Source organism: Pelodiscus sinensis, chromosome 4 (genome assembly GCF_052426305.1).
Source record: "Pelodiscus sinensis isolate ZL-2025 chromosome 4, ASM5242630v1, whole genome shotgun sequence".
Lineage (NCBI taxonomy): Eukaryota > Metazoa > Chordata > Testudines > Trionychidae > Pelodiscus > Pelodiscus sinensis.
In genome coordinates this window covers 45,979,264-45,996,206 of record NC_143055.1, presented here as the reverse complement: position 1 = coordinate 45,996,206, position 16,943 = coordinate 45,979,264, and the positions used below count along the sequence as shown (strand labels likewise).

At 41.0% G+C, this 16,943-nt stretch overlaps 1 long non-coding RNA gene across 1 annotated transcript; it reads right to left on the bottom strand.

Annotated features, from left to right (window-relative positions):
* Positions 1–420: 420 nt before the first annotated feature.
* LOC112546661 (uncharacterized) lies at positions 421–14,370 on the bottom strand. The gene is made up of 3 exons (XR_003090372.3): positions 14,069–14,370; positions 7,593–7,707; positions 421–706 (listed from the first exon to the last, which is right to left on the bottom strand). It is a non-coding gene; the product is annotated as an uncharacterized LOC112546661 (long non-coding RNA).
* Between the last annotated feature and the right edge of the window lie 2,573 nt (positions 14,371–16,943).

The window sequence follows — 16,943 nt, the reverse complement described above, 5'->3', positions numbered from 1 at the left end:
CAATTAAAAAAACATTAGTGTATGTGAGGGATAATATTGATGTTAATCAAACTCAGTGAGTTAATCTGACAAGTGGTGATAGTGCTCACAGAATGATGAAACATTGCAAAATTAAAGGCAGATCAGAAAAGAATAAGATGCCAGCCTCTATTACTACTTTTCAGAAATTAAATACACTGTCTAGATAACATCCACACTGCACAAATAAGCCTAAAAGAAATGGGAAATGTTATGATGTCCAAATATTGTTGTTATATGGTTCATATATATCTATGAAGACAAAAGAAACATTATACAAAACCATTATTTTCACTCTGTGGCATACTTTGGCATCCTACTAGACATAGTTGTCTAATATAGTTATATTGCTTTCTGTCCACTGAGATAAGAATCATTCATGTATGATATAGTTTGGCCAAAGTCACGTTTAATATAGTATTTTTGCAGTGTACATTGGGACTCAGGTTTTTTCACATCCTATGCAGTTGAGTCGATTATTGAAGTATTTGGAACATACATAAGCATCCCTCTAGCTCAGAGGCTTCTGATCTTCTGGTTCCCCGAATAAGTCCTGTGTACTGCTGCCTGACAGAGGAACTGCATGAAAAACATCTCTTTCTGATTTGAAGATTGGGTTTTAATGTGAACATTAATTTTCTGTGCATGGGGAAGGAAGGACTTATGAATTCATCTTCAAATTCAGTAGCTAAAAACACAAATGAAAATGAAATTAAAAATTCCACCTTTCACAAATAATGAAGCCATCAGAAAGTATAACACTGCACACAGAAATAGGGGCACATTATGCAAATACATTGCAAAGGATCTTAATAGATAGGAACCTCTCAGTCTATGCAATTAAAATGTACTGTGTGTAATTAAAATTAATGTAATTAAAACATCTCAGCACCGGAGTTCAATTATGTCACTCAAATGTTGCTTCTCAACATATCAAAATTACATTTCAGTAATATGAAGAAGATAATCTCCACCTTCCTCTGGTTTAATAAACAGCTGAGACCAAAACAGAAAAAAAAATCCTAAATTATATGCATCAACAATAAAAATGGAACTGTTTCTCCTAACTTGCAACTTTTTGCTTCACACGGATCTGTATTTTAATGCATACCAAAAGCACTGAAACACTGAACTTCTCAAAGTTAAAAGACCCAGTAATTGCTGATTTAGTCCATTAACCTAATTATACACCATTAATTAATTAATTAAAACACATTTTCAATATAGAGACCATTTTTGTGGGAGTTTTCTGGGAAAAATCATAGAAGCGGTTGGCATATTGGACAAACAGAATGCAAGACAGTCTATTGATGTTTTCAGATATACTAAGGGAATGTTGTGCTAGTCAGAATGAAAAATACAGGAATAGAAGAGGTAACTAACTAGGTCAGGTGATTAGTAGAACTTGCAACTTTACAAGCTCTTGAAAACTGGCATCTGGTAATTTTGGTAGACATGGTAATTTATCTTATAAAATTACCCACTCACTGATTTTACCACCTGTAGGTTACTGTTTCAGTATGAAAAGTAGAGATTGCTTCTGACTACATTCTCAAAGTGAGAAGTGATACATTACTTTACAAAAGGTGAATATGGACTCTAAAATGGTTGAAAGTAAGCAAAAGGGAATAGTTGAAACACTGTCAAAAGCTTTCACCATCTATTATATATTTTATAGAGTTTGTGCATCTTTCTGTCTGTCTGTCCATCTGTGAGTCAGTTTGTTCAAGAACTCCTTCTAAATGGTAGGAGCTAGGACCATCAAATATGGTATGCAGCTTCTTCCTATCATAGCCTAAAGGGAGGCCAGTGGTTGGTTGTTCCAGGACAATGGGATGTGTGCGGAATGTGATAGCAGGGTCATGAATAACCAAAGGGGAGGTGGCAAGCATGGGGTCAGTTATACCCCTATATGAGCACAGGAGCAGAAAGTGCCCCAGTCCTGAGGGGCAGAAGCCAATTGGCAACAAGAACCCAGCCACCATGGCCTCCCCAGGGTGCAGCTGCTGACAGAGCCACATGGCCTCTGCAGCCATAGACCCAGGGAGAAGCCAATGACCAGACTGTGCTGTCCCCCTGCCATAGCCTGGACCCGAGGAGAAGCTGCGTGGTCCTATCACTTCAGCCCAACCTGACCCCAGGAAGAGATCAGCAGATTCCCCCTCCTACTCTCAAGAGACCCCTGATCCCTCCTAACCATCTGCCTTGTCTCCTGCACCCCTCCCCATGCCCTGAGCCCCCACTCACTTCTCTGATTCCTGCACCTTCCATCCCCTACCCTGAGCTCCTCCTTACCTGCTCATCCTGATTCCTACACCTCCCAAACCCCCAGCCTCCTGCCCTGAACTCCCCACATCCCCAGGCCCCTGTCCTTACTTCTGAACACCCCCCCCCACACACACACACACCCTAACCCTCTGCCATGAAGGACCTGACCAATGCCAGGTGAATGTTAGTAATAACTATTTCAGAAATGTTTTTCAATTATTTTTGCAATAAATGTCTTATTAATCAAGGCTTTCTTTTTCTGCCTTCCTGTAGTTTTTAAAACTGTACAGAAAGTCATATTTTCTTAAACTGTATTTCATCAAAGCCTGATACACTTTTATTGGAAGTTTAAATTCTGTAAATACACTGGTGACTGATGAAACGCAGTTTGCCTGCAGGAAATAACATCATGCAGATGTCCTTTATTTTCTGAAGGCTCTTGCTCTCCATTCTCCAATTATCTCCACCGCTGTGCCTTCCAAAAAAGACTTCAAGGTTAAATCCAGGTCTCTCAACCAACTACATACTTAATAGGTGAGTGCAGTTATTTTATTTTCAGTGATTTTTATCTTTACAACCCATTCTCAACACTCTCAGCTAAACACGGGAAATACAAAATCCAGTCAACATGGTGGGAAATGAGTAGCAGGCAGAGAATTGAACACATAATGTTTTGGAACAAATATGTTCTAAAACCTCAAGGTTCCTATTTTAGTGTAGTTAAGAAATCAAAATATTTAGTCAAGATTTAAAAATGAAAATGAAGTAACCAAATTCAAAGTGTTGGTATCTGAATTGTGAGCAGAGTGAAGAAGTGGTGACAACAGAGATGCCTGTAGTAGAGTGTTTCAGAATAACAAAACGAGAAGGGAAAAGATCCCAACAAAAACAGGACACGATAAGACCGTAATAATGGTGATATGGGATCAGGCCATTGTCTAGCCCATTATCCTGTCTTCCAGCATATGGAAGATGCTTCAGAGGAAATAAACAGAATTGTCGACTATCCAGTGAGCCATTTCCTGTCAGCCACTTCCAGCTTCTGGCAGTTAGAGGCTGTGAGAACAGGGCTGTAACAAGGGCAGGCAAGTGGGGCGCTCGCTCTGGGCTCATCATAATCAGGGGTACGTCTAGACTTCTGAACACTCCGTCGACGGAGCCATGTAAAATGTTTATTCAGCATAGTCAAAGAAGCAGGGATTTAAATAATCCCCGCTTCATTAAAATAAAAATGGCCACTGCACTGTGCCAACTATCAGCTGATCTGGCAATCTAGACGCAGTGCGGTTGACAAGGGAAGCCTTTGTGAGGCATACCGGAGCAGTCGACAAAGGCTTTCCTTGTTGGACATGCCGCGTCTAGACTGCCATGCTGTGCTGGATCAGCTGATCTTCGGCACAGTGCAGCGGCCATTTTTATTTTAATGAAGCGGGGATTATTTAAATCCCCGCTTCTTTAACTATGCTGAATAAACTATTTTATTTATTGTAGTATAGATGTACCCCAGGGATGCAAAGTTTCAATAAATAAAAATAATACGCTGCAAAGTGCAACATATACTATCCTAAGGAGAGAGGGTGCATAATTCATATTTTGCCCCGGGAGCAAAAATACCTACCTATAATAGATGGTTACGGCTGAGTGAGAATAATATATATAAAAGTTTCTCCTGGATAAAATATTATATTACTTCTCTATCATACAGTTTGAACAGGAATTTATAGTGCTCTAGTAAATGAAATAATTAATTCACACTACTGTGGCTCTTTTGGGGTTGAGCACTAATTTGACTCCTGAATCACTGAGGTCACTGTTCTAAATAATTATTACTTGCATTTATGTGACTATACAGTGGTGTAACCTGTCACCACTTTCCTCTATTCATTGTTTTTTGCTAACACTTGGGCAGTATCCTGGTTATTGATTAGCCCAGTATCGATAATGTTTTGGGGTGCTCCATAAGTAAAAATAGTATCTGTTGATTTCAGATGAAAATTTAAATGTTTACTCCTGTCAGGGCTGGAAATCTAAAAGAAGTAACACAGCTATGAAAGAGTAAGATGGCTCTTGTATCATCAACAGAGTCATGCACGAAATCCTGATTAAAGTATCTTTATTTTTGGTAATAATTTGTAAGCCAGACAGAACTCATTTTGGTTCCAGCACCTAAATTGTGTTTTCACAACTGGGATTTAGAAAAAACATCATCTTGTTTGTAAACTTTATACAGAAATCATTAACAGACAAAAAATATGTACCCCCACGTGCCATTTTTACAGAATTTTTTCAAGGAATAAATGAACATTAATGAGAACCATGGGATATACAGATACATTTTAAAAGAGAGAATTGCATCTCACTAAATTCATGACACTAATTAGCGTTTTTTTCTTTAGTCCCTGATAATGGGAACTATATGAGAGAAACATATTTTACTATAAACAGACAGATTGAAAAGCATCATCTAATTTATGTCTCTTCTTTGTCTTGGAAACAAAAAGAAATAAATAAGAACTGCCTTCTGTTGTGGGAATGACAAATAGTGTCTTTAGCGGTAAACGTGTCAGTCAAAGACAGAGTAATTAAAATTTAAGTTCTTAAAAGTAGTTAGTCAGCTAATCATTACAAAAGCTAAATCTGAACTGCTTAAAAGCACAGGTGGTTTATGGGCATTTAATACTTTAGTTCAGCAAATTGCTGTTGCTAATAGAGGCTGAAAAATGTTGTTGGTAAGCACAACACATTTTTCCATAATACTGATTGTACATCATTGTAATCTACAGATAGGAATTGTGTGCACTGCATATAACAGAAGGCCAAGGAATGAGCCCAGAGGAACACCAACCAATTATAATTATGCCTAATGTTTATTTATTAAATTTCTATTGTAGGCACACTGTTTAAGAGCAATAAATCACATTCTAAGCTGTTATTAATGAAAATATGGGAACAGAAGGAACTAGAGTGGGGAAATGATTCTCAAAATATGAACCAATCTGTTGGCAGGATGCAGTCACCAAAGTGAGCTCCCATATTCCACTTGTCATTTAGGTGGGAATATAATAAAATAATAATGGTTCAAGACATGTAGCTACTCATGGTAGGTTTTTTTATGCATGCATGGGGCACACGGAGTGAAAAGAATCCTTCATACCCTAGGAGTCTTGCACCATGCGCAGCCATAAAGCAGTTGTCTTCGCTCCCAGAATGGAAGGGGCAAAGGGTGAACATTGCAGAGAGCGCTCTGCATGGAGTGGGCTGTCTGGATTGGATATGACCATCGCCACTGGTTTGAAATGTGGGCACTGTGCTGAAGAAACACAGACTAAGGACACTATGCCTGCTTCTAACTACTCTAGGCCTAATGTCTCCAGATATCATAGCTGCCCAGATAAACACAAGTGGGTTTCTTTGTAGCAAATAGGCATTAATTATGAGTAGGGCCCTACCAAATTCACAGCCATGAAAAATTCATCCCAAACTGTGAAATCTTGTCTCCCCCCTGAAGTCTGGCAATTGTGTGTGTGTGTGGGGGGGGGGGGTCATTTATGGTATTATTGGCACCTATACGTATGTGCTGCTTTCAGAGTAGTGGCTGTTGGCTGGGCAGCACTGCCACCAGCAGCAGCACAGAAGTGAGGAAGGTGTGGTATGACTTTTGTGGGGAGGAAGGGATGGCATTACGGGTGGGCAACATGATGAGGGGTGGTGCTACGGTCACCACACACAAACACACACACCACTAGCCCCAGGCCTATTTAACACAGAATCACTTGGAAGAAGTGAGGCGGGTAGAATGCTAGCCAGCGACTCCTACCAGTCACAGGTCTCTAGCTACTAGCCACAGCTGGGCTACAGAGAGATGGAGTTTCCTCTTCCTCTGCACGAGCCACTCAGACCTGCCTCTGGTGGCAGCACAGAATTAAGGGTGGCAATAACATGCTAGGCCATGCTCACTGCCAGTGGTGCTGCTTTTAGAGCTGGGCTCCCACCAGTGGCCAATTCTCTCCAGCTGCCAATTTCTGAAGGCAGTGCCAGCAGCAGCAGCAGTGCAGAAGTAAGTGTTTCAATACCACAACTCCCACTATAATAGCCTTGCCTCCCCTCCAACACACTAAATACTTTTTGTGTCAGGACCCGACAGTTACAACACCACAAAATCTGATTTAAGTACCTGAAACCATGAAATTTAAGATTTTAGAAACCATGTGACTGTGAAATTCTCCAGAAAGGACTGTGAATTTGGTAGGGTTCTAATGATGAGCCCATCAGAGACTAAGGCTATGTCTACACTGTGGCCTTCTTCCGGAAAAGCTTATGCAAATGAAGTACGGAGTGGAATATCACCACACTTCATTTGCATAAATAATTAGCCATTTTTGTGCAAGAGGTTTTTGTTCAAAAAGGAGCTATGTAGACGGCTCCTTTTTGCGCAAAAACCCCTCATGCGCAAGAGCCGTTCTTCCTCATTTTTTCAGCACTTCATTTGCATAAGCTTTTCCAGAAGAAGGCTACAGTGTAGACACAGCCTAAGAGGATCAGGAAAGATGAAGTAAGGTTTGCTCATTGATGTGACCATGGAAACAAGGGGTGTGTCTCGACTACAGGGTTTTTTTAAAAAAAGTGGCCTTTTTTGAAAAAACTTCCCCTGTGTCTAGACTGCTACCACGTTCTTTCGAAATTAAATCGAAAGAATGAGGCAGTTTTTTTGACCACGGCAAACCTCATTTTAGGAGGAAGAACACCTTTTTTCGAAAGTGCTTTTTTGAAAATAGGTGTTCTTGAATGCAAAAAGGGCTTTTTCAGAAGAGAGCATCCAGATTGCTTGGGTGCTCTCTTTCAAAAAAGTGGCTCACTTTTTCAAAAGAAGTGGTTGCAGTCTAGACGATCTCTTTCAAAGAGGCTTGTAGTCTAGACATAGCCAAGGAGACACATAGACCATAGCATTGAATAAATGTGCAGGTGGCAATATTATCAAAGTCCGCAACCAACAGGGAATCGCTCACCAAATTACTTGGTGGGGATAGTTCTATTGTGAATTTTGCTGGGGCTTGGATGGTAGCAAGTTCTGTAAATTTGTGGAGGGGTATGAAAGCAATGCCTTCTAGCTTCTTTGGCTACCAGTGAGGATCTCTGGACAGACAGACCTGAGTTCCTGCCCACTATTTTCCTGCACCCAGGAGGTAAATGAAATGAGATGAGAGCCACATGCTGTACCAGACATAGACACATGCCCCTGACTGGATGCAGGCCCAACAGCCAATTGCATTACAGGGACCTACCATTAGATCCTTTTAAAACCATACCTCTGCAGTAGGACTTGCCGAAGTTGCAACCATGTAATAGAAGTCCTCCAACTGGCCCTTCCAGATGCTCGAGGGAAGGTGGAAAAAATCCTCACACAAGCAGTTGGCTAATTTTCTGTATGAGAAAAAAAATCCCTTGCTTTGATCGAAGCAGTAAATCCTATATATATATGAAAGCGTATGGCAGCACCCTCGTGTATATATATATATATATATATATATTGGAAACCACTTCAAGCCCAAGGGTACTGCCATACCCGGAGCACCTCTAATTCCAGCACCCCTGCACACCTGGGATCTCTCCCTCTACTCAGAAAAAAGCAAAGCGAGAAGATGGCTCCATTATCTCCAGACTTATCAAAGACTCACCCCAGCTAGCAAGGTGGGCATTCTGATAAACTTCCCATGCTTCATATGACAAGGGATTGCCAGTCTTACTGCCCATAAGTAAGATTTCCCATTATTTTTACAAAGAGAAGTATTAAATGGCCTTTGGCTTATTCAGAATTGTAATTTTAAGTGTAAAGGCACAAATACACATAATGAATAGCAAACTTTATAAGCCAAAATCTGCTCTCACACATACTAGCTTCAGTTGCATGCAGATCTGAGGTCAGAATTTGGCATTATTTAAAATTAGCTATGTTCTGCCATATGAAGCGGACAAGTTCAGGGAATAAGCCCTTAAAGAGAAAACTGAACACATATCACAACTTGATTGTGCTTAATGTCATTGCATGACAGGTTGATATTAGGTCTAGATTGGATATTAGGAAAAATTGTTACACTAGGAGGGTGGTGAAGCACTGGAATGGGTAACCTAGGGAGGTGGTGGAATCTCCATTCCTAGAGGTTTCACTTTCTGGCTTGGCAAAGCCTGGGCTGGGATGATTTAGTTGGGATTGGTCCTGCTTTGGGCAGGGCATTGAACTTGATGACCTCCTGAGGTCTCTTACAACCCTATGATTCTATGATTTACCATTCTGTGTTGTCAGACCTATCTGAAGAAGGGGTTTTTTGGATACATATTTTGGCCAAGTGGTCTACAGTACCTGTTTGTATATAAGTCTATACCTAAGTGACATTTTAGCTACCTCATTTTGACAGACCAATCTTGAGTGTCTGCTTGTGATAATATTCTGGATATAATAGAGACTCTTATAGTACCTGTAATTAACATTACAACTCTGGTGCTTTAAATTCCTGGTGTTATTTTGCAAGGCATTAGTGACCTGCTGCCTTCATGTCATTGAATAAGACAATTCCAGGCATGCTTTTTGATTGTTTATTATGCTCTTAAAAGCTATGTTTACACAGCAGTAATATTTTGGAATAACTGACATTATTCCGAAGTAACATAGTCCACATCTATACAAGCAGGTATTCCAACCTAATGTCGAAATAATGTTGAGCAGGAGGACTTCTCACTCTAACTCCTGTAACTCTCATTGTATGAGGAGTAAGGGAAGTCAGGGGAAGAGTGCTCTCTCTTGAAATAACTGCTATGTAGACAGCTCCAAAAGTCGAAATAAGCTATTTCAACTTAAGCTACATAATTAGTGTAGCTCAATTTGCATAGCTTATTTCATGTTTTGCTGTGTAGACATGCCCTATGTCATTTCTTATTGCTGGTCATCGGGAACGTTACATGACTAATGATGTATATGATGCATACAACCTTTGTCTGAAATTTCAGTGTCAAATAGCTTCAACAACAGTCACTGTGTGTGTGCTTTCTATCCTGTAAATGTATATGTTCTAACTTAGGCATGGAGAAATATTGATATTGATCAATCATCTCCAATAAATCTTTTAATTATCAGCTCCCACTTTGTCCCACTTATTTTTGGGTATAACGCTGCTGGGGTCATCAACAAGAAGATCCCCAAAAGGTTTACACTCAATCTCTGAATAACAGCACAAGGAAGAGAACAGTCCTTGCACTGTCACCTCCTTCTTACCCTCCTAGACAGGAATGGGCATGAACTGAGCTCACTTCTCAAAGCCAGTGAAAACGTTACTTAGCAGCCATAATGGACTATGAGTGCTTAATCATTCCTGAAGGCTGATAACAATCCCGTTCTCATTATGCTTTCTCTCCCCTTTTATTTCAGGTACAAAGGATTTGTCTTGCTTTTGAGTGTTCCTTTCTGCTGGTTCCTGAACGAAGGGATAAAGAATGTGAGACCATCATAGATTGACTTTGGTCTATAGAAATAGAATCCTAATAAGCAGTTATGTCAGGTGATCTTTCTGAAAACAATAGAGATATTGGATTCCTCCAGAGTGTCTTTTCTTCATGCTCTTTCATATTCAAATGCTCTCTACAGTTCAACATACAATACCTTGTTTACAAACTGTGATGCAGGAAACACTTAAAGGACTTTCTTGTGAAAACTTGTCCTCATTTAATAGTTCATTTCCAAAGACGTTGCTTGACAGAACAGGGGAATGCAAACATAAGTTAATAAAGGCCACACTTCAGTATTGCTTTCCAGTTCATTAACTTCTCTTCCCCAGTGTCTAGATAATTAACTCCTGGCTGCATCCCTAGAGGGATGCCAAAGGCAAAAGTGAAGGCAGAGTCACCTGAAAAAGTCAGAGATCGTTGCTGTACTGCTCTCGTGGGTAGATAGGTCATAGCCCACCCCAAAAAAATGATCATGGGAAAGTAAAGACTGAAGAAGGTTTAAGTGATAATCTTCCCAGTGATTATACCGTTGGAATCGGAGGAGGGGGGAGAGTGATACATGAGTCTGTATTATTGTAGCCAAGAAAAATACAGTAGCTATTTGTCTTACTTCAGTAAAATCCCTGTGTTGTGGAGTATTTGTACTATCTGTCTTGGAGATACTGCACATTTCCTTTTAGAAGCACATTTGGCAATACAGGTTTAATGAGACCTGGGCTCCCCATCATTCTTCTGTTAACATGCTATCTTTACAATAGTGGTGGGCAACCTGCATCTTGCCTCTGCTGCTATGGCCACCTATTGTTCCCATTGGCTGAGAATGGTGCACTGCAGCCAATGGGAGCCACAGGTGTCCATACCTACGGACACAAGATAAATAGCCTGTCTGTCCACCCACCACTGGCTTACCCTAATGAGCCACATGTAGGACACAGGTTGCCCACCACTGCTTTGAAGACATACAAAGTCATGGAGCTTTATGACTCCATAGTTTCTGTTTGAAGGATGATATCAATGATACCTTCTGGGCCTGATTCACCTCTAGAAGCACTTACCCCTGTACTCATATGAGTTGTACCCAGAGGGATGTAAATTTTAGTTTGCAATAGAGTGCTGTGCACTAACTGGGTTATGTGGTACTTGCTGGCACACACTAAAAATTCCCAAAAGCATGTTAACATGGCATTGTTTGAGACGGGACTATATTAATGCACACTAGGGAACTCTAGTGCATACCACCAGGGTCCACAAAGGCCAGTCAACATGTCTGAGATGGACTAAACTATCATGTAGACATGCCAATGAGCTATCGTTCCCCCTCTCCTCGAGGAAGTCGCTCCAGAGCAGCAGTGAGGAACATTTACATGTATTTTAGGTTCCTTTAGTATTCTTGTTTTGTGGTTATACAGAGCACTTTGGGCTCCAGGGCTGTGACTCTAACATTGCCCATGAATATTCAGTTCATACACATAAACAAATATTTTGTAAATTATGAAATAAAGGACAGATACTCAGGAAATAAGGTTAAATAAAACAAAGAAACAATGCCCAACAAGTTTATATCAGATAAAAAGAATTCTAATGTGTCTTACAATAAGATTGATGTATAGCAGAATGAACAATGTTCTAATACAAATGGGTGCTGTCAACCAAGAAATCAATCCTTTCATGCATACAAAACTGAATTATTCTTTGAATTTCTCATACAAATACCAACATGTAGCCAATCCACAATATTATTACAGCCTGCTGTGCTGTTGCTTTCCTTACTCTCATGTGTGACACCACATGAAATAAATAATTTATCTAAATATCATTTTTGAATTGCCTTTTGTTTGTTGCAGGGTGGAGGAGTTAAGTAACAAAACTCTGACAGCAGTGTGGATAGTTCAAATTGATAACATGCACCCAACAAATGAAACTAGTAAATCATGCACAGGTTGGTGGCTTTTACCCTGCTGTTGTAAAATTATTTTTTAGGACTTTTATTTTCAACCATAGCTAGATGGAATGTTCTCTTGAAATACTTTGCCAATGGAAAATGCATTTTCTGCTCAATCAAAATTTTCCAAGAGATTTTTTTTGGGCGGGGGGCAGTAAGTTTTTTGTTTTCAGGTCAACTCTGACTAAACCACAGCAGTGAATTATGGGAGTCATGTGGCCATGATGCATTGTGTCTCTAGTCTAGATATGTCAGAGAGCCTGACTCACAAAGGAAAATGAGGCATAAGGGATCTCAAGGCACCCAAAAAATAGCTTTGGTGAGTCACTGTGACAGATCAGACAAACACAAATTAATGTTAAACTAAGCTAAAACAAATTATGTTCATTTGATTCAACAACTGAAACAAAATGTTTCAATTCACAATGTGATTTTTTCTTTTGATTGAAAATGTCAAAATAAAATATTTTGTGATTTCCAAATTAAAGTGTTTTGGAATTTTATCTTCTCCTCCTCCCCTGGCTCCCCAGAATGTTTAGATTTCAGCTTGTTGTTTTGATTAGGGCTGAAAACAAATTTTGAAATATCAGAATTTCCCCCAGCTTTATTTTCAACTTAGTATTTGGCCTTTACATATCTTACACTTCATTTCTAACAGAGCCCCGTTCTACATAGCACATGTCCTGTGCTGAAAAGTCTCAAAGGGGTAGCTGTGATTAGTCTGTATCTGCAAACACAGCAAGAACTCCTGTGGCACCTTAGCCCTGGTCTACACTAGGGAGTTATTTCAAAATCTTTCAAATTTTGAAAGAACAAGGGGAGCATCCACACTACCACGCCTGTCATTTCAAAATAAGGGGCTGATTATTTCAAAATAATAACTCCTGCCTTTCACAAGGAATAACACGTATTTTAAAATAGTTATTTCAAAATAGAGATAGTGTGGACGCTCTACTGCTGCTATTTCAAAATAACTACTCCCCAAAGTCATTCAAAGTAATTACTCCTCAGTGCTTCCTGGGGCTCTAAGCTGAGGTGGTGCATACTCATTAAGGGAACTTGCCTTGGACTAATTTTGAGGCTTCCTTGTAGTGTGGACAGCCTATTTCAAAATAGTTTTTTTCAGGAGTTATTATTTTGAAATAAGTTGTTTTGAAATAGTCTCTAAGGGCATGTCTACACTAGGAAATTAACAGATTTATTAGGGCATAAGCTTTCAGGCGTAAATTCACTTGATCAGATGAATTGGAGTGGAAGTTACAGAAGATCTGGTATACATGAGAAAGAAGTTGCTTGTGTTAATGAAGCTAATCAAATGGAGGTGGAACATTTGTTGTGGAGATGTGAAGATCCAGAGAGGGGAAATTGTCTTTGTAATGCGTTAACCAGTTGAGATCCTTATTCATTCCTAAGCTGATAGTGTTGAATTTGCAAATGAATTCCAGTTCAGCTGTCTCCTTTTGTAATTGCATTTTGAAATTATTTTGTAGAAGGATGACTACTTTCAAATCCATTACTGAATGTCCTGTGCTGAGGTAGGTACATGCGCTGGCTCTAATCCTACACTACACTGTTCTCATGTAACTTTATTGAAGTCAGTGGCACATAATTTACAGCATGGATCTATGATACATGCTAGTAAGGTTATGCAACATTTCAACTGAAGTAAACAAATTTTACTCACACAGAGTTAGTGAGAGGCCCAGACAGCTCACATGTTGATTTACTTTACTCTTCAATTTGATGTGTGAAACTATTTTAAAAGATGAAATCAGAGAATGTACTACCCCTGAAACTGGTATTTGAAGAAGACACTATATCATTGCCTATAGTCAGGGCTCGACAAATTATAAAATCTACTCGCCCATGGCAAGTAGATTGTAACCCGGAAGAGACAGGTTCAGGCAATCTGCGCATGCACAGATTGCCGGACAGCGCAGCTGGTGAGCGGGGCTCGCCGCGGTTCTGAGAGCCCTGCCTATAGTGACAACACATAACATGGTGATTTAGGATACCTGACAAAGGTCATTTAGGCTACATCTACACATCACAGTTATTTTGGAATAAACTAGTCCATAAGAGATTTTATAAGAAGAGATAGCTTATATCGAAAAAATGCATCTGCACACAAAATGTGTTCCAAAATAGCGCTTAGCTATTTCAAAATAGAATGTCCACACTGATTGGACGCTGAATTGCATTTAAGGCCACCTGGAACCAGTTCAGGCAGGGCATCAGGTCAGTAGGTACCTCATGTGGCTGCTGCTTGAGGCTATCTGAGGCTTGTGCTTAAAGGGTCCCCCTAGACAGCCATTTCTCAGGTTTCCCTGCTTGCTCACCTACCTCTCTGAGGGACAGAAAAGCCGTTTCTCTTCTTATTCTGGTTGCCCTGACTCAGGACACCACAGCACTCTCTGCTATAGAGCAGAAGCATCCTCCAGACAGCCTTCAGCTCTTGCAGCTTTTGCTTTTGCAGCAATTCATGCAACAGTTTCTGCATGCAGCCTCCCAGGCTCTACAGGAACCTAATCTCAAACCCTTGCGGCAGACCCTCCTCAGATATGTACAGGTACGGCTTCAGCAGCAGGATGCCACCCGCACTGCCCTGGGCACCATGCCCTGTAGCATCTGGCGTCTGGACACCAGTGTGGACTGGTGGGACCACATAGTTCTGGAGCACTGGGGAGACCAACAATGGCTCCAGAATGTTAGAATGAAAAAGGACACCTTCCTGGAGCTCTGAGAGTGGCTTGCCTCTGCCCTGAGGTGATGGGACATGTTCTTGGGTGTGGATGTGGTCTTTAGTCACTAGGCTGCAGCCATCCGACCATAGATGTCCACGTTCCTGTATCTGGTACAGAGATCCTGGAGGTTGTTTTCATCCCTCAAAATCTCAATATGGTTCAGGATCTCCACAGCAGACCAGAAAGATGCATGTCTTTTCTGGCCCCTGGCAGGCTTCTGGGAGCAGTGGAGGTCTGGGTGGAAGCAGCAGATAGACTCATTTCTGGGGAAAATTGAGTCAGGTGCAGCTGCAGGGTGGCTCAGGGCTGTGAGGCCTCTTGCAAGCCACAAACCCTTTCTGCTGAGGCTGCAGCTTTAAGGGCTCCGGGGAACGGGGGCGGGGGTAGGGGGAGGGAGCGGGTAGAGTTTGGCTGAGTGTGGACAGAGCAGCCAGCAGGGCACCCTGAGAAAGGCTAGAGGCCTCCTATTTCAAAAAGGCAGCTATTCCCTGGCTACACAGCCCCTATTCTTAAATTTCTATTTCAGAATAGGCACTATTTCTCATAGAATGAGGTTTACAGAAGCCGGAATAAGCCATCTGCTATTTAGAAATTATTTTGAAATAACAATTTTGCTGTGTAGATGTTTGCATAGTTATTTTGGATTAACAACCGTTATTTTGAAATAACTTTGCTGTGTAGACACACCCTTATTTCTCACAGGAACACTGGAAATACATAGCTTAGTGTGAAAGGGGAGGAGAGAAGACCTTGGCTAAGTCTACACTGGCAGCTTCTTGCGCAAGAACAGCCATTCTTGCGCAAAAACTTGCCTGCTATCTACACTGTACGCGCGTTCTTGCCCAAGTAAATGTACAGTATAGCGTTGTAAAACAGGGCTTCTCTGGAAGAGTTATTCCTCTCCTCACAAGGAAGAAGCCCTCCTGCGTAAGAGCTCTTCCACAAGAGGCCAGTGTAGACAGGCAACATGAATTTCTTGCCCAGGAAGCCCCTTGGTTAAAATGGCCATCAGAGCTTTCTTGCGCAAAAGCACATCTCTCACACAAAAGCACATGCCAGTGTAGATGCATTCTTGTGGAAGACTTTTTGCACAAGAACTCTTCCACAAAATAGTGTGGAACGAGGTGTAATGGTAGTTCGAATTAGAAAGCCTAATTCGAACTACCTTCTACCGGGGATTTAAAAATGGCGGCACCCGGCACGATGCAAATGAAGCCCAGGATATTTAAATCCTGGGCTTCATTTTCAACTTCGATTGACTACATTAACCATCCTAGTTTGAACGAGGGTGGTAGTGTAGACATACCCTATTAGATGATCTTCCTCCTTCTCCTCAGTACCTACATGGTACATTCAGAAAAATATTAATGAATAGAGGATTTACCCAGTGTGGCTCAGCTCCTTAAGTGAAAGCAGGCTGCCCCGGGAAGAGAGGACAATCCCAGCCCTCTGTCAATGCAGCAGCTTGGGGCCAGGTAAGAAGCACCTCCCCAGCAAGTACAGCCGGGAGAGGGGATACACACACACACACACACACACACACACACACACACACACACACACAAACTCTTTGAAATATATAGCAGATCTGTCCCTTTCTCCATCACTGCCCCCTGCTGGCCCAATGTGGTTTATCGCTGTCTTGATCCCCATCTCTGCCCCCTTGTTGGTGGTATAACTGTGCCTGCTTGCAGACCCCTTCCCTTTCTTCTTTAGGAGAAACAATTGTATTCTGGGCACATCCGATTGTCCTGACACAACCAAACCCTGACCTTGCTTTACATTATTATAAGAGGAAGAAGCACACCAAATTTGGTGGTCCTAGCTTTTACCATTTGGGGGAGTCCTTGAACAAACTGATGGATGGTCAGAGAGATACACACACAGAAACTCTCTCAAATATATAGTAGAATGGACAGATTCAAATATTTAACTAAGCACTTGAAATAAGTGGTTCTGAGGGGCTTTTAGCACTTCACAGCAGTGCTCTGCTTCTTGCAGGATTGGGTGTAATAATTTATAGGCAGCTTCAATATTTTTCAGGTCCCTCCTCATAGTCACATGGGTCAGATTTCTCAGTACCAATTCAACACTAGTTAAGAGTTTTTAAACAGAACTTTATTCATACAGTAGAACTATCCCACAGTGGGCTACATTTATGTATTGTCCTCTAGATGACAGTGAAGGTAAATTCCTCTTCATCTAATTAGAGATATATTTAATTTACCCCCTTTCCACTGCACAAATAACAAAGCCCTGATTAATCAGCTGTACAGCAAGAGTAAACACTCTGCTTCACTTAATTAAAAATTAAATTCCTCTTGAGGGGTGATTACAGCAGGGAGCTGGTATATGCCTTTGCTAAATAGGTGTTTCTTCCAGGACACAGTTAGAGGTAGACCAGTGGGAACTCTGTATCAATATAAACAGAAATTTGTTCAGACATTCAATTAGGACTATACACATGTTCATCC